The 23,191-nt window shown below is 41.4% G+C and overlaps 36 non-coding genes across 36 annotated transcripts; all 36 read right to left on the reverse strand.

The window, feature by feature from the left end:
* Nucleotides 1-2,453: 2,453 nt before the first annotated feature.
* TRNAG-UCC (transfer RNA glycine (anticodon UCC)) lies at nucleotides 2,454-2,526 on the reverse strand. Its single transcript has one exon. It is a non-coding gene; the product is annotated as a tRNA-Gly (tRNA).
* Nucleotides 2,527-4,233: 1,707 nt separating this feature from the next.
* Nucleotides 4,234-4,306, reverse strand: TRNAV-UAC (transfer RNA valine (anticodon UAC)). The gene has a single exon. It is a non-coding gene; the product is annotated as a tRNA-Val (tRNA).
* A 201-nt stretch (nucleotides 4,307-4,507) lies between these two features.
* Nucleotides 4,508-4,580, reverse strand: TRNAV-UAC (transfer RNA valine (anticodon UAC)). Its single transcript has one exon. It is a non-coding gene; the product is annotated as a tRNA-Val (tRNA).
* Nucleotides 4,581-4,645: 65 nt separating this feature from the next.
* Nucleotides 4,646-4,718, reverse strand: TRNAV-AAC (transfer RNA valine (anticodon AAC)). Its single transcript has one exon. It is a non-coding gene; the product is annotated as a tRNA-Val (tRNA).
* Nucleotides 4,719-5,473: 755 nt separating this feature from the next.
* TRNAA-UGC (transfer RNA alanine (anticodon UGC)) lies at nucleotides 5,474-5,546 on the reverse strand. Its single transcript has one exon. It is a non-coding gene; the product is annotated as a tRNA-Ala (tRNA).
* Nucleotides 5,547-6,163: 617 nt separating this feature from the next.
* Nucleotides 6,164-6,236, reverse strand: TRNAV-UAC (transfer RNA valine (anticodon UAC)). Its single transcript has one exon. It is a non-coding gene; the product is annotated as a tRNA-Val (tRNA).
* A 65-nt stretch (nucleotides 6,237-6,301) lies between these two features.
* TRNAV-AAC (transfer RNA valine (anticodon AAC)) lies at nucleotides 6,302-6,374 on the reverse strand. Its single transcript has one exon. It is a non-coding gene; the product is annotated as a tRNA-Val (tRNA).
* Nucleotides 6,375-6,852: 478 nt separating this feature from the next.
* Nucleotides 6,853-6,925, reverse strand: TRNAG-UCC (transfer RNA glycine (anticodon UCC)). The gene has a single exon. It is a non-coding gene; the product is annotated as a tRNA-Gly (tRNA).
* A 1,988-nt stretch (nucleotides 6,926-8,913) lies between these two features.
* TRNAV-UAC (transfer RNA valine (anticodon UAC)) lies at nucleotides 8,914-8,986 on the reverse strand. The gene has a single exon. It is a non-coding gene; the product is annotated as a tRNA-Val (tRNA).
* Nucleotides 8,987-9,327: 341 nt separating this feature from the next.
* Nucleotides 9,328-9,400, reverse strand: TRNAV-AAC (transfer RNA valine (anticodon AAC)). The gene has a single exon. It is a non-coding gene; the product is annotated as a tRNA-Val (tRNA).
* A 755-nt stretch (nucleotides 9,401-10,155) lies between these two features.
* TRNAA-UGC (transfer RNA alanine (anticodon UGC)) lies at nucleotides 10,156-10,228 on the reverse strand. The gene has a single exon. It is a non-coding gene; the product is annotated as a tRNA-Ala (tRNA).
* A 617-nt stretch (nucleotides 10,229-10,845) lies between these two features.
* On the reverse strand, nucleotides 10,846-10,918 carry TRNAV-UAC (transfer RNA valine (anticodon UAC)). The gene has a single exon. It is a non-coding gene; the product is annotated as a tRNA-Val (tRNA).
* Nucleotides 10,919-10,983: 65 nt separating this feature from the next.
* TRNAV-AAC (transfer RNA valine (anticodon AAC)) lies at nucleotides 10,984-11,056 on the reverse strand. The gene has a single exon. It is a non-coding gene; the product is annotated as a tRNA-Val (tRNA).
* Nucleotides 11,057-11,534: 478 nt separating this feature from the next.
* TRNAG-UCC (transfer RNA glycine (anticodon UCC)) lies at nucleotides 11,535-11,607 on the reverse strand. The gene has a single exon. It is a non-coding gene; the product is annotated as a tRNA-Gly (tRNA).
* A 203-nt stretch (nucleotides 11,608-11,810) lies between these two features.
* TRNAV-UAC (transfer RNA valine (anticodon UAC)) lies at nucleotides 11,811-11,883 on the reverse strand. Its single transcript has one exon. It is a non-coding gene; the product is annotated as a tRNA-Val (tRNA).
* Nucleotides 11,884-13,052: 1,169 nt separating this feature from the next.
* TRNAA-UGC (transfer RNA alanine (anticodon UGC)) lies at nucleotides 13,053-13,125 on the reverse strand. Its single transcript has one exon. It is a non-coding gene; the product is annotated as a tRNA-Ala (tRNA).
* Nucleotides 13,126-13,742: 617 nt separating this feature from the next.
* Nucleotides 13,743-13,815, reverse strand: TRNAV-UAC (transfer RNA valine (anticodon UAC)). The gene has a single exon. It is a non-coding gene; the product is annotated as a tRNA-Val (tRNA).
* A 65-nt stretch (nucleotides 13,816-13,880) lies between these two features.
* On the reverse strand, nucleotides 13,881-13,953 carry TRNAV-AAC (transfer RNA valine (anticodon AAC)). The gene has a single exon. It is a non-coding gene; the product is annotated as a tRNA-Val (tRNA).
* A 617-nt stretch (nucleotides 13,954-14,570) lies between these two features.
* TRNAV-UAC (transfer RNA valine (anticodon UAC)) lies at nucleotides 14,571-14,643 on the reverse strand. The gene has a single exon. It is a non-coding gene; the product is annotated as a tRNA-Val (tRNA).
* A 203-nt stretch (nucleotides 14,644-14,846) lies between these two features.
* TRNAV-AAC (transfer RNA valine (anticodon AAC)) lies at nucleotides 14,847-14,919 on the reverse strand. Its single transcript has one exon. It is a non-coding gene; the product is annotated as a tRNA-Val (tRNA).
* Nucleotides 14,920-15,122: 203 nt separating this feature from the next.
* TRNAF-AAA (transfer RNA phenylalanine (anticodon AAA)) lies at nucleotides 15,123-15,195 on the reverse strand. Its single transcript has one exon. It is a non-coding gene; the product is annotated as a tRNA-Phe (tRNA).
* A 203-nt stretch (nucleotides 15,196-15,398) lies between these two features.
* TRNAG-UCC (transfer RNA glycine (anticodon UCC)) lies at nucleotides 15,399-15,471 on the reverse strand. Its single transcript has one exon. It is a non-coding gene; the product is annotated as a tRNA-Gly (tRNA).
* Nucleotides 15,472-15,812: 341 nt separating this feature from the next.
* On the reverse strand, nucleotides 15,813-15,885 carry TRNAV-AAC (transfer RNA valine (anticodon AAC)). The gene has a single exon. It is a non-coding gene; the product is annotated as a tRNA-Val (tRNA).
* A 617-nt stretch (nucleotides 15,886-16,502) lies between these two features.
* TRNAV-UAC (transfer RNA valine (anticodon UAC)) lies at nucleotides 16,503-16,575 on the reverse strand. The gene has a single exon. It is a non-coding gene; the product is annotated as a tRNA-Val (tRNA).
* A 203-nt stretch (nucleotides 16,576-16,778) lies between these two features.
* Nucleotides 16,779-16,851, reverse strand: TRNAV-AAC (transfer RNA valine (anticodon AAC)). The gene has a single exon. It is a non-coding gene; the product is annotated as a tRNA-Val (tRNA).
* A 203-nt stretch (nucleotides 16,852-17,054) lies between these two features.
* Nucleotides 17,055-17,127, reverse strand: TRNAF-AAA (transfer RNA phenylalanine (anticodon AAA)). The gene has a single exon. It is a non-coding gene; the product is annotated as a tRNA-Phe (tRNA).
* A 203-nt stretch (nucleotides 17,128-17,330) lies between these two features.
* Nucleotides 17,331-17,403, reverse strand: TRNAG-UCC (transfer RNA glycine (anticodon UCC)). The gene has a single exon. It is a non-coding gene; the product is annotated as a tRNA-Gly (tRNA).
* A 479-nt stretch (nucleotides 17,404-17,882) lies between these two features.
* On the reverse strand, nucleotides 17,883-17,955 carry TRNAG-UCC (transfer RNA glycine (anticodon UCC)). The gene has a single exon. It is a non-coding gene; the product is annotated as a tRNA-Gly (tRNA).
* A 479-nt stretch (nucleotides 17,956-18,434) lies between these two features.
* On the reverse strand, nucleotides 18,435-18,507 carry TRNAV-UAC (transfer RNA valine (anticodon UAC)). Its single transcript has one exon. It is a non-coding gene; the product is annotated as a tRNA-Val (tRNA).
* Nucleotides 18,508-18,710: 203 nt separating this feature from the next.
* TRNAV-AAC (transfer RNA valine (anticodon AAC)) lies at nucleotides 18,711-18,783 on the reverse strand. The gene has a single exon. It is a non-coding gene; the product is annotated as a tRNA-Val (tRNA).
* Nucleotides 18,784-18,986: 203 nt separating this feature from the next.
* Nucleotides 18,987-19,059, reverse strand: TRNAF-AAA (transfer RNA phenylalanine (anticodon AAA)). The gene has a single exon. It is a non-coding gene; the product is annotated as a tRNA-Phe (tRNA).
* A 203-nt stretch (nucleotides 19,060-19,262) lies between these two features.
* On the reverse strand, nucleotides 19,263-19,335 carry TRNAG-UCC (transfer RNA glycine (anticodon UCC)). The gene has a single exon. It is a non-coding gene; the product is annotated as a tRNA-Gly (tRNA).
* Nucleotides 19,336-19,814: 479 nt separating this feature from the next.
* Nucleotides 19,815-19,887, reverse strand: TRNAG-UCC (transfer RNA glycine (anticodon UCC)). The gene has a single exon. It is a non-coding gene; the product is annotated as a tRNA-Gly (tRNA).
* Nucleotides 19,888-20,090: 203 nt separating this feature from the next.
* TRNAV-UAC (transfer RNA valine (anticodon UAC)) lies at nucleotides 20,091-20,163 on the reverse strand. Its single transcript has one exon. It is a non-coding gene; the product is annotated as a tRNA-Val (tRNA).
* Nucleotides 20,164-21,194: 1,031 nt separating this feature from the next.
* Nucleotides 21,195-21,267, reverse strand: TRNAA-UGC (transfer RNA alanine (anticodon UGC)). Its single transcript has one exon. It is a non-coding gene; the product is annotated as a tRNA-Ala (tRNA).
* Nucleotides 21,268-22,850: 1,583 nt separating this feature from the next.
* On the reverse strand, nucleotides 22,851-22,923 carry TRNAV-UAC (transfer RNA valine (anticodon UAC)). The gene has a single exon. It is a non-coding gene; the product is annotated as a tRNA-Val (tRNA).
* Between the last annotated feature and the right edge of the window lie 268 nt (nucleotides 22,924-23,191).

The following is a 23,191-nucleotide window of genomic DNA, read 5'->3' on the forward strand; positions in this document are numbered from 1 at the left end:
GATTCTTAACCATGAATAGAATGATTTGTTAATTTTAGTCAAATTTAGATATTCGGTAATCGAGCTGATATGACTTGAAGCACTTTTTGCTCATGTCTATTTTAAACTTTAATCACAGATTTCGCTTACCACTTCACAAGCATAATAAACACTACTGAAGGGCGCAAATCTATCTGTGATCGGTAATGGTGACCAATATAGCAATTTGCCCAATTAATCAGTTTGAACTTCATTTGCACATTTCTATCCGTTAATTTGAAATGTTGCGAGAAATTTGAATGGAATATAAGTAGATATCTCTTTCAGAAGATAATTTTTGATGTTGATATTTAAGATTCATTGAGTTAAAAAAATTGGTATTGGTATTTCAAGTAAGCTTAGATATCAACATCGGTGAATTTACGATATGGGCTTATGATGTTAGTCTGTTTATAAGATTAAATCGTTACTTTAAGTGTCACTAGACAGTATCTACCTCCAAAATCGAGAGTTAGTAACTTTATAACCATCTCCTAGTCAGAGGATATCCGAGGGTCAATTTATTATATCATTGACTGACGAAGGCTCACTATAGCTTAGTCAACTTTTGGCAAGACCTAATACCGTTTTTGCATGACTGTCGCCGTCAAATTCCTTTTAAAGCATAGATCATTAGATCATATAGTATCCACCCTTGATTTTCATTACGCAACACACGTTGGATTCGTAAACCTCGACGTGCACCACGATTAGAAGCATTAAAATGCAAAAACAACACACTGACCGCATACATTTTTGGTAAATAACAGAGTCACTAGTATCTCTATGGTCACTACAGCTGTTTTCGGGGCTGAACGAGCGACCGAGAGGGCGTAAAAGAAAAAGCCTCCGGCGGCCGGTCTCTTAAAGGGGGTAGTTTCGAGGGAACGAAATTCAAATGCAAGGCGCGTCCCTTCAACAAAAAACATTGAATTCGTTAATACGGACGTTTTAGGCAATTATAATATTGAAATTTTATACAATTAAGTAATATTTAAGAAAACTAAGCACTACTTTCAAAGTCTTAACTTTAAAAATACGACGATACGAGAAGGCGAAGTAACAACAAGAGGTAAACATTTTTATAAATGGCAAAAATTAACGGTAAGCCAAGGCTTAGCGCAATTTCACCGCCTTAAAGAAAGTGCCAAGTTTAGAAATAGATTGTGGGACAATAAAAAGGTGGAAAATTATGAAATTAGGCTTATATTAAAGCTTGAAACCTACTTTATATTATATTTAAAATCCATCCATGAGCAAATCCTCAAAAAATATGAAAATGGCAACGAAAAAGGACACACTCTCAAATTTTTTCCCCTTAAAAAAAATGGCGGCCACAAACGGGGTAATTTGTCACGGCGGCAATATTAAAGCAGTCTTATCTCACTATCGATAGGCCATTTCAACCAAAAGGCATTAAGAAAAAACAATTATTATGACGGATTATTATGACGCAACTATACGTAAAAAAAGGCCAATATTGGTCGCGCTGATATTTACCAATAAAACAGCGTATCCATGCTAAAATATCGCAGATTGGGGTAGTTTTTAAAATTTAAAATTAAACATACTTAAAATTAATTTTTCTCAAAAACCTTAAAAATGGTCCTAGAAAAAGGTTTAAATTTTGATATAAAACCGTTCCCAACCGTAACAAACGAATATTTCATTTCAAAAGGGTGGCGACAAAATGGCTAAATTTGAAAAAAACTCCATGTTATTTCTATGGGAAAATTTAACTTTTTCACCAAAAGGGCTGATTAATTTTATGGAAATGAAAACCACCCTTAGCAACTTTATTTTTTATACAATAAACTAATGGGTGGATCTTCTTGAAATTTTAACCACATATTGAGGGCCCGAATTGTAGTTCTATGGAATTTTTTCAAAGCAGTTGATACGATACAAAAAAAGTTATAACCAATCAAAAAACCATCCTTATACATTAAAGTCGGTATGAAGTCTTATCTAAGAGAGCTATCGCTCTCCTAGAATTTTGTCTAATCACGATGGTCAAAACATGTCCCTACCAGGGCTCGAACCTGGGACCCTCCGCGAGTTAGGCGGACGTGGTAACCACTACAGCATAGATACGTGTTAATATAAAGTTTTCGAAGAGATCTAGCTTATTACTATGTCTTATTACGATGGTCAAAACATGTATCCATCAGGGCTCGACCCTGAGACCTTCCGCGTGTAAAGCGGACGCGATAACCACTACACCATAGATACTTGGTAATTCTGACTTTTCGAAGAGATCTACCTTATTATTATGTCTAATCACGATGGTCAAAACATGTATCCATCAGGGCTCGAACCTGACACCTTCCGCGTGTTAGGCGGACGTGATAAACACTACACCTTAGCTACGTGTTAATGTAAAGTTTTCGAAGAGATCTAGCTTATAGCTATGACTAATCACGATGGTCAAAACATGTATCTATCAGGGCTCGATCCTGAGACCTTCCGCGTGGAAAGCGGACGTGATAACCACTACACCACAGATACTTGGTTAATCTGAGTTTTCGAAGAGATATACCTTATTATTATGTCTAATCACGATGGTCAAAACATGTCCCTACCAGGGCTCGAACCTGGGACCCTCCGCGTGTTAGGCGGACGTGGTAACCACTACACCATAGATACGTGTTAATATAAAGGTTTCGAAGAGATCTAGCTTATAACTATGTCTTATCACGATGGTCAAAACATGTATAAATCACGGCTCGAACCTGAGACCTTCCACGTGTAAAGCGGACGCGATAGATACTTGGTAATTCTGACTTTTCGAAGAGATCTACCTTATTATTATGTCAAATCACGATGGTCAAAACATGTCCCTACCAGGGCTCGAACCTGGGACCCTCCGCGAGTTAGGCGGACGTGGTAACCACTACAGCATAGATACGTGTTAATATAAAGTTTTCGAAGAGATCTAGCTTATTACTATGTCTTATTACGATGGTCAAAACATGTATCCATCAGGGCTCGACCCTGAGACCTTCCGCGTGTAAAGCGGACGCGATAACCACTACACCATAGATACTTGGTAATTCTGACTTTTCGAAGAGATCTACCTTATTATTATGTCTAATCACGATGGTCAAAACATGTATCCATCAGGGCTCGAACCTGACACCTTCCGCGTGTTAGGCGGACGTGATAAACACTACACCTTAGCTACGTGTTAATGTAAAGTATTCGAAGAGATCTAGCTTATTACTATGTCTAATCACGATGGTCATAACATGTATCTATCAGGGCTCGAACCTGAGACCTTCCGCGTGTAAAGCGGACGCAATAACCACTACACCATAGATACTTGGTAATTCTGACTTTTCGAAGAGATCTACCTTATTATTATGTCTAATCACGATGGTCAAAGCATGTATCCATCAGGGCTCGAACCTGACACCTTCCGCGTGTTAGGCGGACGTGATAAACATTACACCTTAGCTACGTGTTAATGTAAAGTTTTCGAAGAGATCTAGCTTATTACTATGTCTAATCACGATGGTCATAACATGTATCTATCAGGGCTCGAACCTGACACCTTCCGCGTGTTAGGCGGACGTGATAAACACTACACCTTAGCTACGTGTTAATGTAAAGTATTCGAAGAGATCTAGCTTATTACTATGTCTAATCACGATGGTCATAACATGTATCTATCAGGGCTCGAACCTGAGACCTTCCGCGTGTAAAGCGGACGCAATAACCACTACACCATAGATACTTGGTAATTCTGACTTTTCGAAGAGATCTACCTTATTATTATGTCAAATCACGATGGTCAAAACATGTATCTATCAGGGCTCGAACCTGGGACCTTCCGCGTGTTAGGTGGACGTGATCACCACTACACCATAGATACTTGGCTATTGTGAGTTTTCGAAGAGATCTACCTTATTATTATGTCTAATCACGATGGTCGAAACATATCCCTACCAGGGCTCGAACCTGGGATGTTTCGGGTGTTAGGCGGATGTGATAACCACTACACCATAGACACGTGTTAATAAAAACTTTTCGAAGAGATCTAGCTTATTACTATGTCTTATCACGATGGTCAAAACATGTATCTACCAGAGCTCGAACCTTGGACCTTCCGCGTGTTAGGCGGACGTGATAACCACTACACCATAGATACGTGTTAATGTAATGTTTTCGAAGAGATCTAGCTTATTACTATGTCTAATCACGATGGTCATAACATGTATCTATCAGGGCTCGAACCTGAGACCTTCCGCGTGTAAAGCGGACGTGATAACCACTACACCATAGATACTTTGTTATTCTGAGTTTTCGAAGAGATCTACCTTATTATTATGTCTAATCACGATGGTCAAAACATGTCCCTACCAGGGCTCGAACCTGGGACCCTCCGCGTGTTAGGCGGACTTGGTAACCACTACACCATGGATACGTGTTAATATAGTTTTCGAAGAGATCTAGCTTATTACTATGTCTTATCACGATGGTCAAAACATGTATCCATCAGGGCTCGAACCTGAGACCTTCCGCGTGTAAAGCGGACGCGATAACCACTACACCATAGATACTTGGTAATTCCGACTTTTCGAAGAGATCTACCTTATTATTATGTCTAATCACGATGGTCAAAACATGTATCCATCAGGGCTCGAACCTGGGACCTTCCGCGTGTTAGGCGGACGTGATCACCACTACACCATAGATACTTGGCTATTGTGAGTTTTCGAAGAGATCTACCTTATTATTATGTCTAATCACGATGGTCGAAACATATCCCTACCAGGGCTCGAACCTGGGATCTTCCGGGTGTTAGGCGGATGTGATAACCACTACACCATAGACACGTGTTAATAAAAACTTTTCAAAGAGATCTAGCTTATTACTATGTCTTATCACGATGGTCAAAACATGTATCTACCAGGGCTCGAACCTTGGACCTTCCGCGTGTTAGGCGGACGTGATAACCACTACACCCTAGATACTTTGTTATTCTGAGTTTTCAAAGAGATCTACCTTATTATTATGTCTAATCACGATGGTCAAAACATGTATCTATCAGGGCTCGAACCAGGGACCTTCCGCGTGTTAGGCGGACGTGATCACCACTTCACCATAGATACTTGGCTATTGTGAGTTTTCGAAGAGATCTACCTTATTATTATGTCTAATCACGATGGTCGAAACATATCCCTACCAGGGCTCGAACCTGGGACCTTCCGGGTGTTAGGCGGATGTGATAACCACTGCACCATAGATACTTTGTTATTCTGAGTTTTCGAAGAGATCTACCTTATTATTATGTCTAATCACGATGGTCAATACATGTCCCTACCAGGGCTCGAACCTGGGACCCTCCGCGTGTTAGGCGGACTTGGTAACCACTACACCATAGATACGTGTTAATATAAAGTTTTCGAAGAGATCAAGCTTATTACTATGTCTTATCACGACGGTCAAAACATGTATCCATCAGGGCTCGAACCTGAGACCTTCCGCGTGCAAAGCGGACGCGATAACCACTACACCATAGATACTTGGTAATTCCGACTTTTCGAAGAGATCTACCTTATTATTATGTCTAATCACGATGGTCAAAACATGTATTCATCAGGGCTCGAACCTGGGACCTTCCGCGTGTTAGGCGGACGTGATCACCACTTCACCATATATACTTGGCTATTGTGAGTTTTCGAAGAGATCTACCTTATTATTATGTCTAATCACGATGGTCGAAACATATCCCTACCAGGGCTCGAACCTGGGATCTTCCGGGTGTTAGGCGGATGTGATAACCACTACACCATAGACACGTGTTAATAAAAACTTTTCGAAGAGATCTAGCTTATTACTATGTCTTATCACGATGGTCAAAACATGTAGCTACCAGGGCTCGAACCTTGGACCTTCCGCGTGTTAGGCGGACGTGATAACCACTACACCATAGATACTTTGTTATTCTGAGTTTTCGAAGAGATCTACCTTATTATTATGTCTAATCACGATGGTCAAAACATGTCCCTACCAGGGCTCGATCCTGGGACCCTCCGCGTGTTAGGCGGACTTGGTAACCACTACACCATGGATACGTGTTAATATAAAGTTTTCGAAGAGATCTAGCTTATTACTATGTCTTATCACGATGGTCAAAACATGTATCCATCAGGGCTCGAACCTGAGACCTTCCGCGTGTAAAGCGGACGCGATAACCACTACACCATAGATACTTGGTAATTCCGACTTTTCGAAGAGATCTACCTTATTATTATGTCTAATCACGATGGTCAAAACATGTATCCATCAGGGCTCGAACCTGGGACCTTCCGCGTGTTAGGCGGACGTGATCACCACTACACCATAGATACTTGGCTATTGTGAGTTTTCGAAGAGATCTACCTTATTATTATGTCTAATCACGATGGTCGAAACATATCCCTACCAGGGCTCGAACCTGGGGTCTTCCGGGTGTTAGGCGGATGTGATAACCACTACACCATAGACACGTGTTAATAAAAACTTTTCGAAGAGATCTAGCTTATTACTATGTCTTATCACGATGGTCAAAACATGTATCTACCAGGGCTCGAACCTTGGACCTTCCGCGTGTTAGGCGGACGTGATAACCACTACACCATACATACTTTGTTATTCTGAGTTTTCGAAGAGATTTACCTTATTATTATGTCTAATCACGATGGTCAAAACATGTAACCATCAGGGCTCGAACCTGACACCTTCCGCCTGTTAGGCGGACGTGATAAACACTACACCTTAGATACGTGTTAATGTAAAGTTTTCGAAGAGATCTAGCTTATAACTATGACTAATCACGATGGTCAAAAATGTATCTATCAGGGCTCGATCCTGAGACCTTCCGCGTGGAAAGCGGACGTGATAACCACTACACCACAGATACTTGGTTAATCTGAGTTTTCGAAGAGATATACCTTATTATTATGTCTAATCACGATGGTCAAAACATGTATTCTAGAGGGCCGGTAGGCCCTTCTAGATAAGAACCCACACCCTCCCGTAATGTTAAAGAAATAATTCACAGATTTTAGGCTTAGCGTCCCATAGAAAAAGCATGGGATTTTTGGTGGTCCACTCCATCGAATAACTCAGAAACTACTGCGAAGTTAAGGTTCGGAACACTTTTGAATTATCAAGCAACTATTGAATGTTGAACTTCTGAAGTTTGATTAAGAACAATTAAGTCTAAGTATTTTATTTTAATTAATTTATAAATCATGGTAAAACCGTTACATATATTACACTGTTTGCATAGCATTTTGTTCAGCCTTTATCGGGTTTGTGGCGCATAAGATAACGCGTCTGCCCATGGAGCAGAAAATTGCAGGTTCGAGTCCTGGCAAGATCGGTGTTTATTTTTGCAGATCTTTTATTCAACATAAATGAAATAATCCTATAAATACAATGCTTGGATAATTTTTTTGTTACGAAGTACGGGCTTGTGGCTTAATGGATAACGCGTTTGCATTCGAAGGAAAAAATTGCAGGTTCGAGTCTTGGAAAGCTCGTTGTCTATTTTTGATGAAGAATCTTATTATACATAAGGGAAAATTCTTAAATAACAAACTTTCAATGAAATGTGCGCGTGCTGGCGCGTGGTTTAGAAATACCTTTTTTTAAATCTATACAAAAAGGTCAACTAAACTTAATTGAGTCACCAACCGCCTTTTTATAAGAAATAGGTAACCACCCGCCTATCTATGGTGAATTAATTTACCACTCCCCTGCCAAATGATTTAAAATTTTAATCTTTCCCATAAAATAATGAGAGGCACTTGGAGTGAGCCAATATGCTCACGAACATCTTACTGGAACATCGAATTAATGACGTTTGACAAGCATATTATTATTTTTATAATAGATTAATACAAATTAAGGCTGAAGGAACAGATATTATATAAAAAAGACTTGGTTTGCCCAAGCCTTAAAACAAAACGATAAGAGTTTTTCCAGTTGTCTGAAGCGCGGATATTATTTTTTTTCTATTGAATTTTAAAGACAATCCGTATTTTACTACTCTTTAGAATTTAATTCAATCACCTGATTTTACTGCTAATGGATTAGTTTCCTATAAATTAATTGAAATAAAAAATTACTTATCTCAGATTTTTCAACAACAATTCCATTTTCCTGAAACATTTTATCATGCATTTATTATTTTGAAGGATGTCGTGTAAATTTAATCAAGTTGACTCTTTCTTTTTCAATTTCCGAGAATTTTCCTTTCGAAAGGTTTTAAACACATCAAGTTTTCATAATGTTGTCAACTAAATAGCAACTCAACCAACACTTCTAAAATCTTCCCCACAAGTACTGATATACACAGTTCATTAATTGTGTGTGCTTAAAGAGGAAACGAACCCCTTTATCAAATATAAGAAAGGTGATAACAGCCCCCTTTTGTATTCGGAAAGACCGCATATAATACATTGTTAATGAGAGTATTATTTGGTAATTAATGTACGTTCTCCATTGAAAAAATTTCATGATGAAATGTTTCAGGAAAATGGAATTGTTGTTGAAAAATCTGAGATAAGTAATTTTTTTTTCAATTAATTTATAGGAAACTAATCCATTTTCAGTAAAATCAGGTCATTGAATTAAATTCTAAAGAGTAGTAAAATACGGATTGTCTTTAAAATTCAATAGAAAAAAAATAATATCCGCGCTTCAGACAACTGGAAAAACTCTTATCGTTTTGTTTTAAGGCTTGGGCAAACCAAGTCTTTTTTATATATCTATCAAGGCTCGAACCTGACACCTTCCGCGTGTTAGGCGGACGTGATAACCACTACACCATAGATACGTGTTAATGTAATGTTTTCGAAGAGATCTAGCTTATTACTATGTCTAATCACGATGGTCATAACATGTATCTATCAGGGCTCGAACCTGAGACCTTCCGCGTGTAAAGCGGACGTGATAACCACTACACCATAGATACTTTGTTATTCTGAGTTTTCGAAGAGATCTACCTTATTATTATGTCTAATCACGATGGTCAAAACATGTCCCTACCAGGGCTCGATCCTGGGACCCTCCGCGTGTAAGGCGGACTTGGTAACCACTACACCATGGATACGTGTTAATATAAAGTTTTCGAAGAGATCTAGCTTATTACTATGTCTTATCACGATGGTCAAAACATGTATCAATCAGGGCTCGAACCTGAGACCTTCCGCGTGTAAAGCGGACGCGATAACCACTACACCATAGATACTTGGTAATTCCGACTTTTCGAAGAGATCTACCTTATTATTATGTCTAATCACGATGGTCAAAACATGTATCCATCAGGGCTCGAACCTGGGACCTTCCGCGTGTTAGGCGGACGTGATCACCACTACACCATAGATACTTGGCTATTGTGAGTTTTCGAAGAGATCTACCTTATTATTATGTCTAATCACGATGGTCGAAACATATCCCTACCAGGGCTCGAACCTGGGATCTTCCGGGTGTTAGGCGGATGTGATAACCACTACACCATAGACACGTGTTAATAAAAACTTTTCAAAGAGATCTAGCTTATTACTATGTCTTATCACGATGGTCAAAACATGTATCTACCAGGGCTCGAACCTTGGACCTTCCGCGTGTTAGGCGGACGTGATAACCACTACACCCTAGATACTTTGTTATTCTGAGTTTTCAAAGAGATCTACCTTATTATTATGTCTAATCACGATGGTCAAAACATGTATCTATCAGGGCTCGAACCAGGGACCTTCCGCGTGTTAGGCGGACGTGATCACCACTTCACCATAGATACTTGGCTATTGTGAGTTTTCGAAGAGATCTACCTTATTATTATGTCTAATCACGATGGTCGAAACATATCCCTACCAGGGCTCGAACCTGGGATCTTCCGGGTGTTAGGCGGATGTGATAACCACTGCACCATAGATACTTTGTTATTCTGAGTTTTCGAAGAGATCTACTTTATTATTATGTCTAATCACGATGGTCAATACATGTCCCTACCAGGGCTCGAACCTGGGACCCTCCGCGTGTTAGGCGGACTTGGTAACCACTACACCATAGATACGTGTTAATATAAAGTTTTCGAAGAGATCTAGCTTATTACTATGTCTTATCACGACGGTCAAAACATGTATCCATCAGGGCTCGAACCTGAGACCTTCCGCGTGCAAAGCGGACGCGATAACCACTACACCATAGATACTTGGTAATTCCGACTTTTCGAAGAAATCTACCTTATTATTATGTCTAATCACGATGGTCAAAACATGTATTCATCAGGGCTCGAACCTGGGACCTTCCGCGTGTTAGGCGGACGTGATCACCACTTCACCATATATACTTGGCTATTGTGAGTTTTCGAAGAGATCTACCTTATTATTATGTCTAATCACGATGGTCGAAACATATCCCTACCAGGGCTCGAACCTGGGATCTTCCGGGTGTTAGGCGGATGTGATAACCACTACACCATAGACACGTGTTAATAAAAACTTTTCGAAGAGATCTAGCTTATTACTATGTCTTATCACGATGGTAAAAACATGTAGCTACCAGGGCTCGAACCTTGGACCTTCCGCGTGTTAGGCGGACGTGATAACCACTACACCATAGATACTTTGTTATTCTGAGTTTTCGAAGAGATCTACCTTATTATTATGTCTAATCACGATGGTCAAAACATGTCCCTACCAGGGCTCGATCCTGGGACCCTCCGCGTGTTAGGCGGACTTGGTAACCACTACACCATGGATACGTGTTAATATAAAGTTTTCGAAGAGATCTAGCTTATTACTATGTCTTATCACGATGGTCAAAACATGTATCCATCAGGGCTCGAACCTGAGACCTTCCGCGTGTAAAGCGGACGCGATAACCACTACACCATAGATACTTGGTAATTCCGACTTTTCGAAGAGATCTACCTTATTATTATGTCTAATCACGATGGTCAAAACATGTATCCATCAGGGCTCGAACCTGGGACCTTCCGCGTGTTAGGCGGACGTGATCACCACTACACCATAGATACTTGGCTATTGTGAGTTTTCGAAGAGATCTACCTTATTATTATGTCTAATCACGATGGTCGAAACATATCCCTACCAGGGCTCGAACCTGGGGTCTTCCGGGTGTTAGGCGGATGTGATAACCACTACACCATAGACACGTGTTAATAAAAACTTTTCGAAGAGATCTAGCTTATAACTATGTCTTATCACGATGGTCAAAACATGTATCTACCAGGGCTCGAACCTTGGACCTTCCGCGTGTTAGGCGGACGTGATAACCACTACACCATACATACTTTGTTATTCTGAGTTTTCGAAGAGATTTACCTTATTATTATGTCTAATCACGATGGTCAAAACATGTAACCATCAGGGCTCGAACCTGACACCTTCCGCGTGTTAGGCGGACGTGATAAACACTACACCTTAGATACGTGTTAATGTAAAGTTTTCGAAGAGATCTAGCTTATAACTATGACTAATCACGATGGTCAAAAATGTATCTATCAGGGCTCGATCCTGAGACCTTCCGCGTGGAAAGCGGACGTGATAACCACTACACCACAGATACTTGGTTAATCTGAGTTTTCGAAGAGATATACCTTATTATTATGTCTAATCACGATGGTCAAAACATGTATCTATCAAGGCTCGAACCTGACACCTTCCGCGTGTTAGGCGGACGTGATAACCACTACACCATAGATACGTGTTAATGTAATGTTTTCGAAGAGATCTAGCTTATTACTATGTCTAATCACGATGGTCATAACATGTATCTATCAGGGCTCGAACCTGAGACCTTCCGCGTGTAAAGCGGACGTGATAACCACTACACCATAGATACTTTGTTATTCTGAGTTTTCGAAGAGATCTACCTTATTATTATGTCTAATCACGATGGTCAAAACATGTCCCTACCAGGGCTCGATCCTGGGACCCTCCGCGTGTTAGGCAGACTTGGTAACCACTACACCATGGATACGTGTTAATATAAAGTTTTCGAAGAGATCTAGCTTATTACTATGTCTTATCACGATGGTCAAAACATGTATCAATCAGGGCTCGAACCTGAGACCTTCCGCGTGTAAAGCGGACGCGATAACCACTACACCATAGATACTTGGTAATTCCGACTTTTCGAAGAGATCTACCTTATTATTATGTCTAATCACGATGGTCAAAACATGTATCCATCAGGGCTCGAACCTGGGACCTTCCGCGTGTTAAGCGGACGTGATCACCACTACACCATAGATACTTGGCTATTGTGAGTTTTCGAAGAGATCTACCTTATTATTATGTCTAATCACGATGGTCGAAACATATCCCTACCAGGGCTCGAACCTGGGATCTTCCGGGTGTTAGGCGGATGTGATAACCACTACACCATAGACACGTGTTAATAAAAACTTTTCAAAGAGATCTAGCTTATTACTATGTCTTATCACGATGGTCAAAACATGTATCTACCAGGGCTCGAACCTTGGACCTTCCGCGTGTTAGGCGGACGTGATAACCACTACACCCTAGATACTTTGTTATTCTGAGTTTTCAAAGAGATCTACCTTATTATTATGTCTAATCACGATGGTCAAAACATGTATCTATCAGGGCTCGAACCAGGGACCTTCCGCGTGTTAGGCGGACGTGATCACCACTTCACCATAGATACTTGGCTATTGTGAGTTTTCGAAGAGATCTACCTTATTATTATGTCTAATCACGATGGTCGAAACATATCCCTACCAGGGCTCGAACCTGGGATCTTCCGGGTGTTAGGCGGATGTGATAACCACTGCACCATAGATACTTTGTTATTCTGAGTTTTCGAAGAGATCTACCTTATTATTATGTCTAATCACGATGGTCAATACATGTCCCTACCAGGGCTCGAACCTGGGACCCTCCGCGTGTTAGGCGGACTTGGTAACCACTACACCATAGATACGTGTTAATATAAAGTTTTCGAAGAGATCTAGCTTATTAATATGTCTTATCACGACGGTCAAAACATGTATCCATCAGGGCTCGAACCTGAGACCTTCCGCGTGCAAAGCGGACGCGATAACCACTACACCATAGATACTTGGTAATTCCGACTTTTCGAAGAGATCTACCTTATTATTATGTCTAATCACGATGGTCAAAACATGTATTCATCAGGGCTCGAACCTGGGACCTTCCGCGTGTTAGGCGGACGTGATCACCACTTCACCATATATACTTGGCTATTGTGAGTTTTCGAAGAGATCTACCTTATTATTATGTCTAATCACGATGGTCGAAACATATCCCTACCAGGGCTCGTTCCTGGGATCTTCCGGGTGTTAGGCGGATGTGATAACCACTACACCATAGACACGTGTTAATAAAAACTTTTCGAAGAGATCTAGCTTATTACTATGTCTTATCACGATGGTCAAAACATGTAGCTACCAGGGCTCGAACCTTGGACCTTCCGCGTGTTAGGCGGACGTGATAACCACTACACCATAGATACTTTGTTATTCTGAGTTTTCGAAGAGATCTACCTTATTATTATGTCTAATCACGATGGTCAAAACATGTCCCTACCAGGGCTCGATCCTGGGACCCTCCGCGTGTTAGGCGGACTTGGTAACCACTACACCATGGATACGTGTTAATATAAAGTTTTCGAAGAGATCTAGCTTATTACTATGTCTTATCACGATGGTCAAAACATGTATCCATCAGGGCTCGAACCTGAGACCTTCCGCGTGTAAAGCGGACGCGATAACCACTACACCATAGATACTTGGTAATTCCGACTTTTCGAAGAGATCTACCTTATTATTATGTCTAATCACGATGGTCAAAACATGTATCCATCAGGGCTCGAACCTGGGACCTTCCGCGTGTTAGGCGGACGTGATCACCACTACACCATAGATACTTGGCTATTGTGAGTTTTCGAAGAGATCTACCTTATTATTATGTCTAATCACGATGGTCGAAACATATCCCTACCAGGGCTCGAACCTGGGGTCTTCCGGGTGTTAGGCGGATGTGATAACCACTACACCATAGACACGTGTTAATAAAAACTTTTCGAAGAGATCTAGCTTATTACTATGTCTTATCACGATGGTCAAAACATGTATCTACCAGGGCTCGAACCTTGGACCTTCCGCGTGTTAGGCGGACGTGATAACCACTACACCCTAGATACTTTGTTATTCTGAGTTTTCGAAAAGATCTACCTTATTATTATGTCTAATCACGATGGTCATAACATGTATCTATCAGGGCTCGAACCTGACACCTTCCGCGTGTTAGGCGGACGTGATAACCACTACACCATAGATTCTTTGTTATTCTGAGATTTCGAAGAGATCTACCTTATTATTATGTCTAATGACGATGGTCAAAACATGTCCCTACCAGGGCTCGAACCTGGGACCCTCCGCGAGTTAGGTGGACGTGGTAACCACTACACCATAGATACGTGTTAATATAAAGTTTTCGAAGAGATCTAGCTTATTACTATGTCTTATCACGATGGTCAAAACATGTATCCATCAGGGCTCGAACCTGAGACCTTCCGCGTGTAAAGCGGACGTGATAACCACTACACCATAGATACTTGGTAATTCTGACTTTTCGAAGAGATCTACCTTATTATTATGTCTAATCACGATGGTCAAAATATGTATCTATCAGGGTTCGAACCTGGGACCTTCCGCGTGTTATGCGGACGTGATAACCACTACACCATATATACTTGGCTATTGTGAGTTTTCGAAGAGATCTACCTTATTATTATGTCTAATCACGATGGTCATAACATGTATCTATCAGGGCTCGAACCTGACACCTTCCGCGTGTTAGGCGGACGTGATAACCACTACACCATAGATACTTTGTTATTATGAGTTTTCGAAGAGATCTACCTTATTATTATGTCTAATCACGATGGTCGAAACATATCCCTACCAGGGCTCGAACCTGGGATCTTCCGGGTGTTAGGCGGATGTGATAACCACTACACCATAGACGCGTGTTAATAAAAACTTTTCGAAGAGATCTAGCTTATTACTATGTCTTATCACGATGGTCAAAACATGTATCTACCAGGGCTCGAACCTTGGACCTTCCGCGTTTTAGGCGGACGTGATAACCACTACACCCTAGATACTTTGTTATTCTGAGTTTTCGAAGAGATCTACCTTATTATTATGTCTAATCACGATGGTCATAACATGTATCTATCAGGGCTCGAACCTGACACCTTCCGCGTGTTAGGCGGACGTGATAACCACTACACCTTAGATACGTGTTAATGTAAAGTTTTCGAAGAGATCTAGCTTATAACTATGACTAATCACGATGGTCAAAACATGTATCTATCAGGGCTCGATCCTAAGACCTTCCGCGTGGAAAGCGGACGTGATAACCACTACACCACAGATACTTGGTTAATCTGAGTTTTCGAAGAGATATACCTTATTATTATGTCTAATCACGATGGCCAAAACATGTCCCTACCAGGGCTCGAACCTGGGACCCTCCGCGTGTTAGGCGGACTTGGTAACCACTACACCATGGATACGTGTTAATATAAAGTTTTCGAAGAGATCTAGCTTATTACTATGTCTTATCACGATGGTCAAAACATGTATCCATCAGGGTTCGAACCTGAGACCTTCCGCGTGTAAAGCGGACGCGATAACCACTACACCATAGATGCTTGGTAATTCCGACTTTTCGAAGAGATCTACCTTATTATTATGTCTAATCACGATGGTCAAAACATGTATCCATCAGGGCTCGAACCTGGGACCTTCCGCGTGTTAGGCGGACGTGATCACCACTACACCATAGATACTTGGCTATTGTGAGTTTTCGAAGAGATCTACCTTATTATTATGTCTAATCACGATGGTCGAAACATATCCCTACCAGGGCTCGAACCTGGGGTCTTCCGGGTGTTAGGCGGATGTGATAACCACTACACCATAGACACGTGTTAATAAAAACTTTTCGAAGAGATCTAGCTTATTACTATGTCTTATCACGATGGTCAAAACATGTATCTACCAGGGCTCGAACCTTGGACCTTCCGCGTGTTAGGCGGACGTGATAACCACTACACCCTAGATACTTTGTTATTCTGAGTTTTCGAAGAGATCTACCTTATTATTATGTCTAATCACGATGGTCATAACATGTATCTATCAGGGCTCGAACCTGACACCTTCCGCGTGTTAGGCGGACGTGATAACCACTACACCATAGATTCTTTGTTATTCTGAGATTTCGAAGAGATCTACCTTATTATTATGTCTAATGACGATGGTCAAAACATGTCCCTACCAGGGCTCGAACCTGGGACCCTCCGCGAGTTAGGTGGACGTGGTAACCACTACACCATAGATACGTGTTAATATAAAGTTTTCGAAGAGATCTAGCTTATTACTATGTCTTATCACGATGGTCAAAACATGTATCCATCAGGGCTCGAACCTGAGACCTTCCGCGTGTAAAGCGGACGTGATAACCACTACACCATAGATACTTGGTAATTCTGACTTTTCGAAGAGATCTACCTTATTATTATGTCTAATCACGATGGTCAAAATATGTATCTATCAGGGTTCGAACCTGGGACCTTCCGCGTGTTATGCGGACGTGATAACCACTACACCATATATACTTGGCTATTGTGAGTTTTCGAAGAGATCTACCTTATAATTATGTCTAATCACGATGGTCATAACATGTATCTATCAGGGCTCGAACCTGACACCTTCCGCGTGTTAGGCGGACGTGATAACCACTACACCATAGATACTTTGTTATTATGAGTTTTCGAAGAGATCTACCTTATTATTATGTCTAATCACGATGGTCGAAACATATCCCTACCAGGGCTCGAACCTGGGATCTTCCGGGTGTTAGGCGGATGTGATAACCACTACACCATAGACGCGTGTTAATAAAAACTTTTCGAAGAGATCTAGCTTATTACTATGTCTTATCACGATGGTCAAAACATGTATCTACCAGGGCTCGAACCTTGGACCTTCCGCGTTTTAGGCGGACGTGATAACCACTACACCCTAGATACTTTGTTATTCTGAGTTTTCGAAGAGATCTACCTTATTATTATGTCTAATCACGATGGTCATAACATGTATCTATCAGGGCTCGAGCCTGACACCTTCCGCGTGTTAGGCGGACGTGATAACCACTACACCTTAGATACGTGTTAATGTAAAGTTTTCGAAGAGATCTAGCTTATAACTATGACTAATCACGATGGTCAAAACATGTATCTATCAGGGCTCGATCCTAAGACCTTCCGCGTGGAAAGCGGACGTGATAACCACTACACCACAGATACTTGGTTAATCTGAGTTTTCGAAGAGATATACCTTATTATTATGTCTAATCACGATGGCCAAAACATGTCCCTACCAGGGCTCGAACCTGGGACCCTCCGCGTGTTAGGCGGACTTGGTAACCACTACACCATGGATACGTGTTAATATAAAGTTTTCGAAGAGATCTAGCTTATTACTATGTCTTATCACGATGGTCAAAACATGTATCCATCAGGGTTCGAACCTGAGACCTTCCGCGTGTAAAGCGGACGCGATAACCACTACACCATAGATGCTTGGTAATTCCGACTTTTCGAAGAGATCTACCTTATTATTATGTCTAATCACGATGGTCAAAACATGTATCCATCAGGGCTCGAACCTGACACCTTCCGCGTGTTAGGCGGACGTGATAAACACTACACCTTAGATACGTGTTAATGTAAAGTTTTCGAAGAGATCTAGCTTATAACTATGACTAATCACGATGGTCAAAACATGTATCTATCAGGGCTCGATCCTGAGACCTTCCGCGTGGAAAGCGGACGTGATAACCACTACACCACAGATACTTGGTTAATCTGAGTTTTCGAAGAGATATACCTTATTATTATGTCTAATCACGATGGTCAAAACATGTATCTATCAAGGCTCGAACCTGACACCTTCCGCGTGTTAGGCGGACGTGATAACCACTACACCATAGATACGTGTTAATGTAATGTTTTCGAAGAGATCTAGCTTATTACTATGTCTAATCACGATGGTCATAACATGTATCTATCAGGGCTCGAACCTGACACCTTCCGCGTGTTAGGCGGACGTGATAACCACTACACCATAGATTCTTTGTTATTCTGAGATTTCGAAGAGATCTACCTTATTATTATGTCTAATGACGATGGTCAAAACATGTCCCTACCAGGGCTCGAACCTGGGACCCTCCTCGAGTTAGGTGGACGTGGTAACCACTACACCATAGATACGTGTTAATATAAAGTTTTCGAAGAGATCTAGCTTATTACTATGTCTTATCACGATGGTCAAAACATGTATCCATCAGGGCTCGAACCTGAGACCTTCCGCGTGTAAAGCGGACGTGATAACCACTACACCATAGATACTTGGTAATTCTGACTTTTCGAAGAGATCTACCTTATTATTATGTCTAATCACGATGGTCAAAATATGTATCTATCAGGGTTCGAACCTGGGACCTTCCGCGTGTTATGCGGACGTGATAACCACTACACCATATATACTTGGCTATTGTGAGTTTTCGAAGAGATCTACCTTATTATTATGTCTAATCACGATGGTCATAACATGTATCTATCAGGGCTCGAACCTGACACCTTCCGCGTGTTAGGCGGACGTGATAACCACTACACCATAGATACTTTGTTATTATGAGTTTTCGAAGAGATCTACCTTATTATTATGTCTAATCACGATGGTCGAAACATATCCCTACCAGGGCTCGAACCTGGGATCTTCCGGGTGTTAGGCGGATGTGATAACCACTACACCATAGAAGCGTGTTAATAAAAACTTTTCGAAGAGATCTAGCTTATTACTATGTCTTATCACGATGGTCAAAACATGTATCTACCAGGGCTCGAACCTTGGACCTTCCGCGTTTTAGGCGGACGTGATAACCACTACACCCTAGATACTTTGTTATTCTGAGTTTTCGAAGAGATCTACCTTATTATTATGTCTAATCACGATGGTCATAACATGTATCTATCAGGGCTCGAGCCTGACACCTTCCGCGTGTTAGGCGGACGTGATAACCACTACACCTTAGATACGTGTTAATGTAAAGTTTTCGAAGAGATCTAGCTTATAACTATGACTAATCACGATGGTCAAAACATGTATCTATCAGGGCTCGATCCTAAGACCTTCCGCGTGGAAAGCGGACGTGATAACCACTACACCACAGATACTTGGTTAATCTGAGTTTTCGAAGAGATATACCTTATTATTATGTCTAATCACGATGGCCAAAACATGTCCCTACCAGGGCTCGAACCTGGGACCCTCCGCGTGTTAGGCGGACTTGGTAACCACTACACCATGGATACGTGTTAATATAAAGTTTTCGAAGAGATCTAGCTTATTACTATGTCTTATCACGATGGTCAAAACATGTATCCATCAGGGTTCGAACCTGAGACCTTCCGCGTGTAAAGCGGACGCGATAACCACTACACCATAGATGCTTGGTAATTCCGACTTTTCGAAGAGATCTACCTTATTATTATGTCTAATCACGATGGTCAAAACATGTATCCATCAGGGCTCGAACCTGACACCTTCCGCGTGTTAGGCGGACGTGATAAACACTACACCTTAGATACGTGTTAATGTAAAGTTTTCGAAGAGATCTAGCTTATAACTATGACTAATCACGATGGTCAAAACATGTATCTATCAGGGCTCGATCCTGAGACCTTCCGCGTGGAAAGCGGACGTGATAACCACTACACCACAGATACTTGGTTAATCTGAGTTTTCGAAGAGATATACCTTATTATTATGTCTAATCACGATGGTCAAAACATGTATCTATCAAGGCTCGAACCTGACACCTTCCGCGTGTTAGGCGGACGTGATAACCACTACACCATAGATACGTGTTAATGTAATGTTTTCGAAGAGATCTAGCTTATTACTATGTCTAATCACGATGGTCATAACATGTATCTATCAGGGCTCGAACCTGAGACCTTCCGCGTGTAAAGCGGACGTGATAACCACTACACCATAGATACTTGGCTATTGTGAGTTTTCGAAGAGATCTACCTTATTATTATGTCTAATCACGATGGTCGAAACATATCCCTACCAGGGCTCGAACCTGGGATCTTCCGGGTGTTAGGCGGATGTGATAACCACTACACCATAGACACGTGTTAATAAAAACTTTTCAAAGAGATCTAGCTTATTACTATGTCTTATCACGATGGTCAAAACATGTATCTACCAGGGCTCGAACCTTGGACCTTCCGCGTGTTAGGCGGACGTGATAACCACTACACCCTAGATACATTGTTATTCTGAGTTTTCAAAGAGATCTACCTTATTATTATGTCTAATCACGATGGTCAAAACATGTATCTATCAGGGCTCGAACCAGGGACCTTCCGCGTGTTAGGCGGACGTGATCACCACTTCACCATAGATACTTGGCTATTGTGAGTTTTCGAAGAGATCTACCTTATTATTATGTCTAATCACGATGGTCGAAACATATCCCTACCAGGGCTCGAACCTGGGATCTTCCGGGTGTTAGGCGGATGTGATAACCACTGCACCATAGATACTTTGTTATTCTGAGTTTTCGAAGAGATCTACCTTATTATTATGTCTAATCACGATGGTCAATACATGTCCGTACCAGGGCTCGAACCTGGGACCCTCCGCGTGTTAGGCGGACTTGGTAACCACTAAACCATAGATACGTGTTAATATAAAGTTTTCGAAGAGATCTAGCTTATTATTATGTCTAATCACGATGGTCGAAACATATCCCTACCAGGGCTCGAACCTGGGATCTTCCGGGTGTTAGGCGGATGTGATAACCACTACACCATAGATACTTTGTTATTCTGAGTTTTCGAAGAGATCTACCTTATTATTATGTCTAATCACGATGGTCAAAACATGTCCCTACCAGGGCTCGAACCTGGGACCCTCCGCGTGTTAGGCGGACTTGGTAACCACTACACCATAGATACGTGTTAATATAAAGTTTTCGAAGAGATCTAGCTTATTACTATGTCTTATCACGACGGTCAAAACATGTATCCATCAGGGCTCGAACCTGAGACCTTCCGCGTGCAAAGCGGACGCGATAACCACTACACCATAGATACTTGGTAATTCCGACTTTTCGAAGAGATCTACCTTATTATTATGTCTAATCACGATGGTCAAAACATGTATTCATCAGGGCTCGAACCTGGGACCTTCCGCGTGTTAGGCGGACGTGATCACCACTTCACCATATATACTTGGCTATTGTGAGTTTTCGAAGAGATCTACCTTATTATTATGTCTAATCACGATGGTCAAAACATGTCCCTACCAGGGCTCGAACCTGGGATCTTCCGGGTGTTAGGCGGATGTGATAACCACTACACCATAGACACGTGTTAATAAAAACTTTTCGAAGAGATCTAGCTTATTACTATGTCTTATCACGATGGTCAAAACATGTAGCTACCAGGGCTCGAACCTTGGACCTTCCGCGTGTTAGGCGGACGTGATAACCACTACACCATAGATTCTTTGTTATTCTGAGTTTTCGAAGAGATCTACCTTATTATTATGTCTAATGACGATGGTCAAAACATGTCCCTATCAGGGCTCGAACCTGGGACCCTCCGCGACTTGGGCGGACGTGGTAACCACTACACCATAGATACGTGTTACTATAAAGTTTTCGAAGAGATCTAGCTTATTACTATGTCTTATCACGATGGTCAAAACATGTATCCATCAGGGCTCGAACCTGAGACATTCCGCGTGTTAGGCGGACGTGATAACCACTACACCATAGATACTTGGTAATTCTGACTTTTCGAAGAGATCTACCTTATTATTATGTCTAATCACGATGGTCAAAATATGTATCTATCAGGGTTCGAACCTGGGACCTTCCGCGTGTTATGCGGACGTGATAACCACTACACCATAGATACTTGGCTATTGTGAGTTTTCGAAGAGATCTACCTTATTATTATGTCTAATCATGATGGTCAAAACATGTCCCTACCAGGGCTCGAACCTGGGACCTTGCGGGTGTTAGGCGGATGTGATAACCACTACACCATAGACACGTGTTAATATAAACTTTTCGAAGAGATCTAGCTTATTACTATGTCTAATCACGATGGTCATAACATGTATCTATCAGGGCTCGAACCTGACACCTTCCGCGTGTTAGGCGGACGTGATAACCACTACACCATAGATCCTTTGTTATTCTGAGTTTTCGAAGAGATCTACCTTATAATTATGTCTAATCATGATGGTCAAAACATGTATCTATCAAGGCTCGAACCTGACACCATCCGCGTGTTAGGCGGACGTGATAACCACTACACCATAGATACGTGTTAATATAAAGTTTTCGAAGAGATCTAGCTTATTACTATGTCTAATCACGATGGTCATAACATGTATCTATCAGGGCTCGAACCTGACACCTTCCGCGTGTTAGGCGGACGTGATAACCACTACACCATAGATCCTTTGTTATTCTGAGTTTTCGAAGAGATCTATCTTATTATTATGTCTAATCACGATGGTCAAAACATGTCCCTACGAGGGCTCAAACCTGGGACCCTCCGCGTGTTAGGCTGACTTGGTAACCACTACACCATAGATACGTGTTAATATAAAGTTTTCGAAGAGATCTAGCTTATTACTATGTCTTATCACGATGGTCAAAACATGTATCCATCAGGGCTCGAACCTGAGACCTTCCGCGTGTAAAGCGGACGCGATAACCACTACACCATAGATACTTGGTAATTCTGACTTTTCGAAGAGATCTACCTTATTATTATGTCTAATCACGATGGTCGAAACATATCCCTACCAGGTCTCGAACCTGGGATCTTCCGGGTGTTAGGCGGATGTGATAACCACTACACCATAGACACGTGTTAATAAAAACTTTTCGAAGAGATCTAGCTTATTACTATGTCTTATCACGATGGTCAAAACATGTATCTATCAGGGCTCGAACCTGACACCTTCCGCGTGTTAGGCGGACGTGATAACCACTACACC

The sequence above is a fragment of the Phalangium opilio genome, unplaced genomic scaffold, assembly GCF_054372755.1.
Source record: "Phalangium opilio isolate 3A_F unplaced genomic scaffold, DU_Popi_V2 ptg000021l_1, whole genome shotgun sequence".
NCBI lineage: Eukaryota > Metazoa > Arthropoda > Arachnida > Opiliones > Phalangiidae > Phalangium > Phalangium opilio.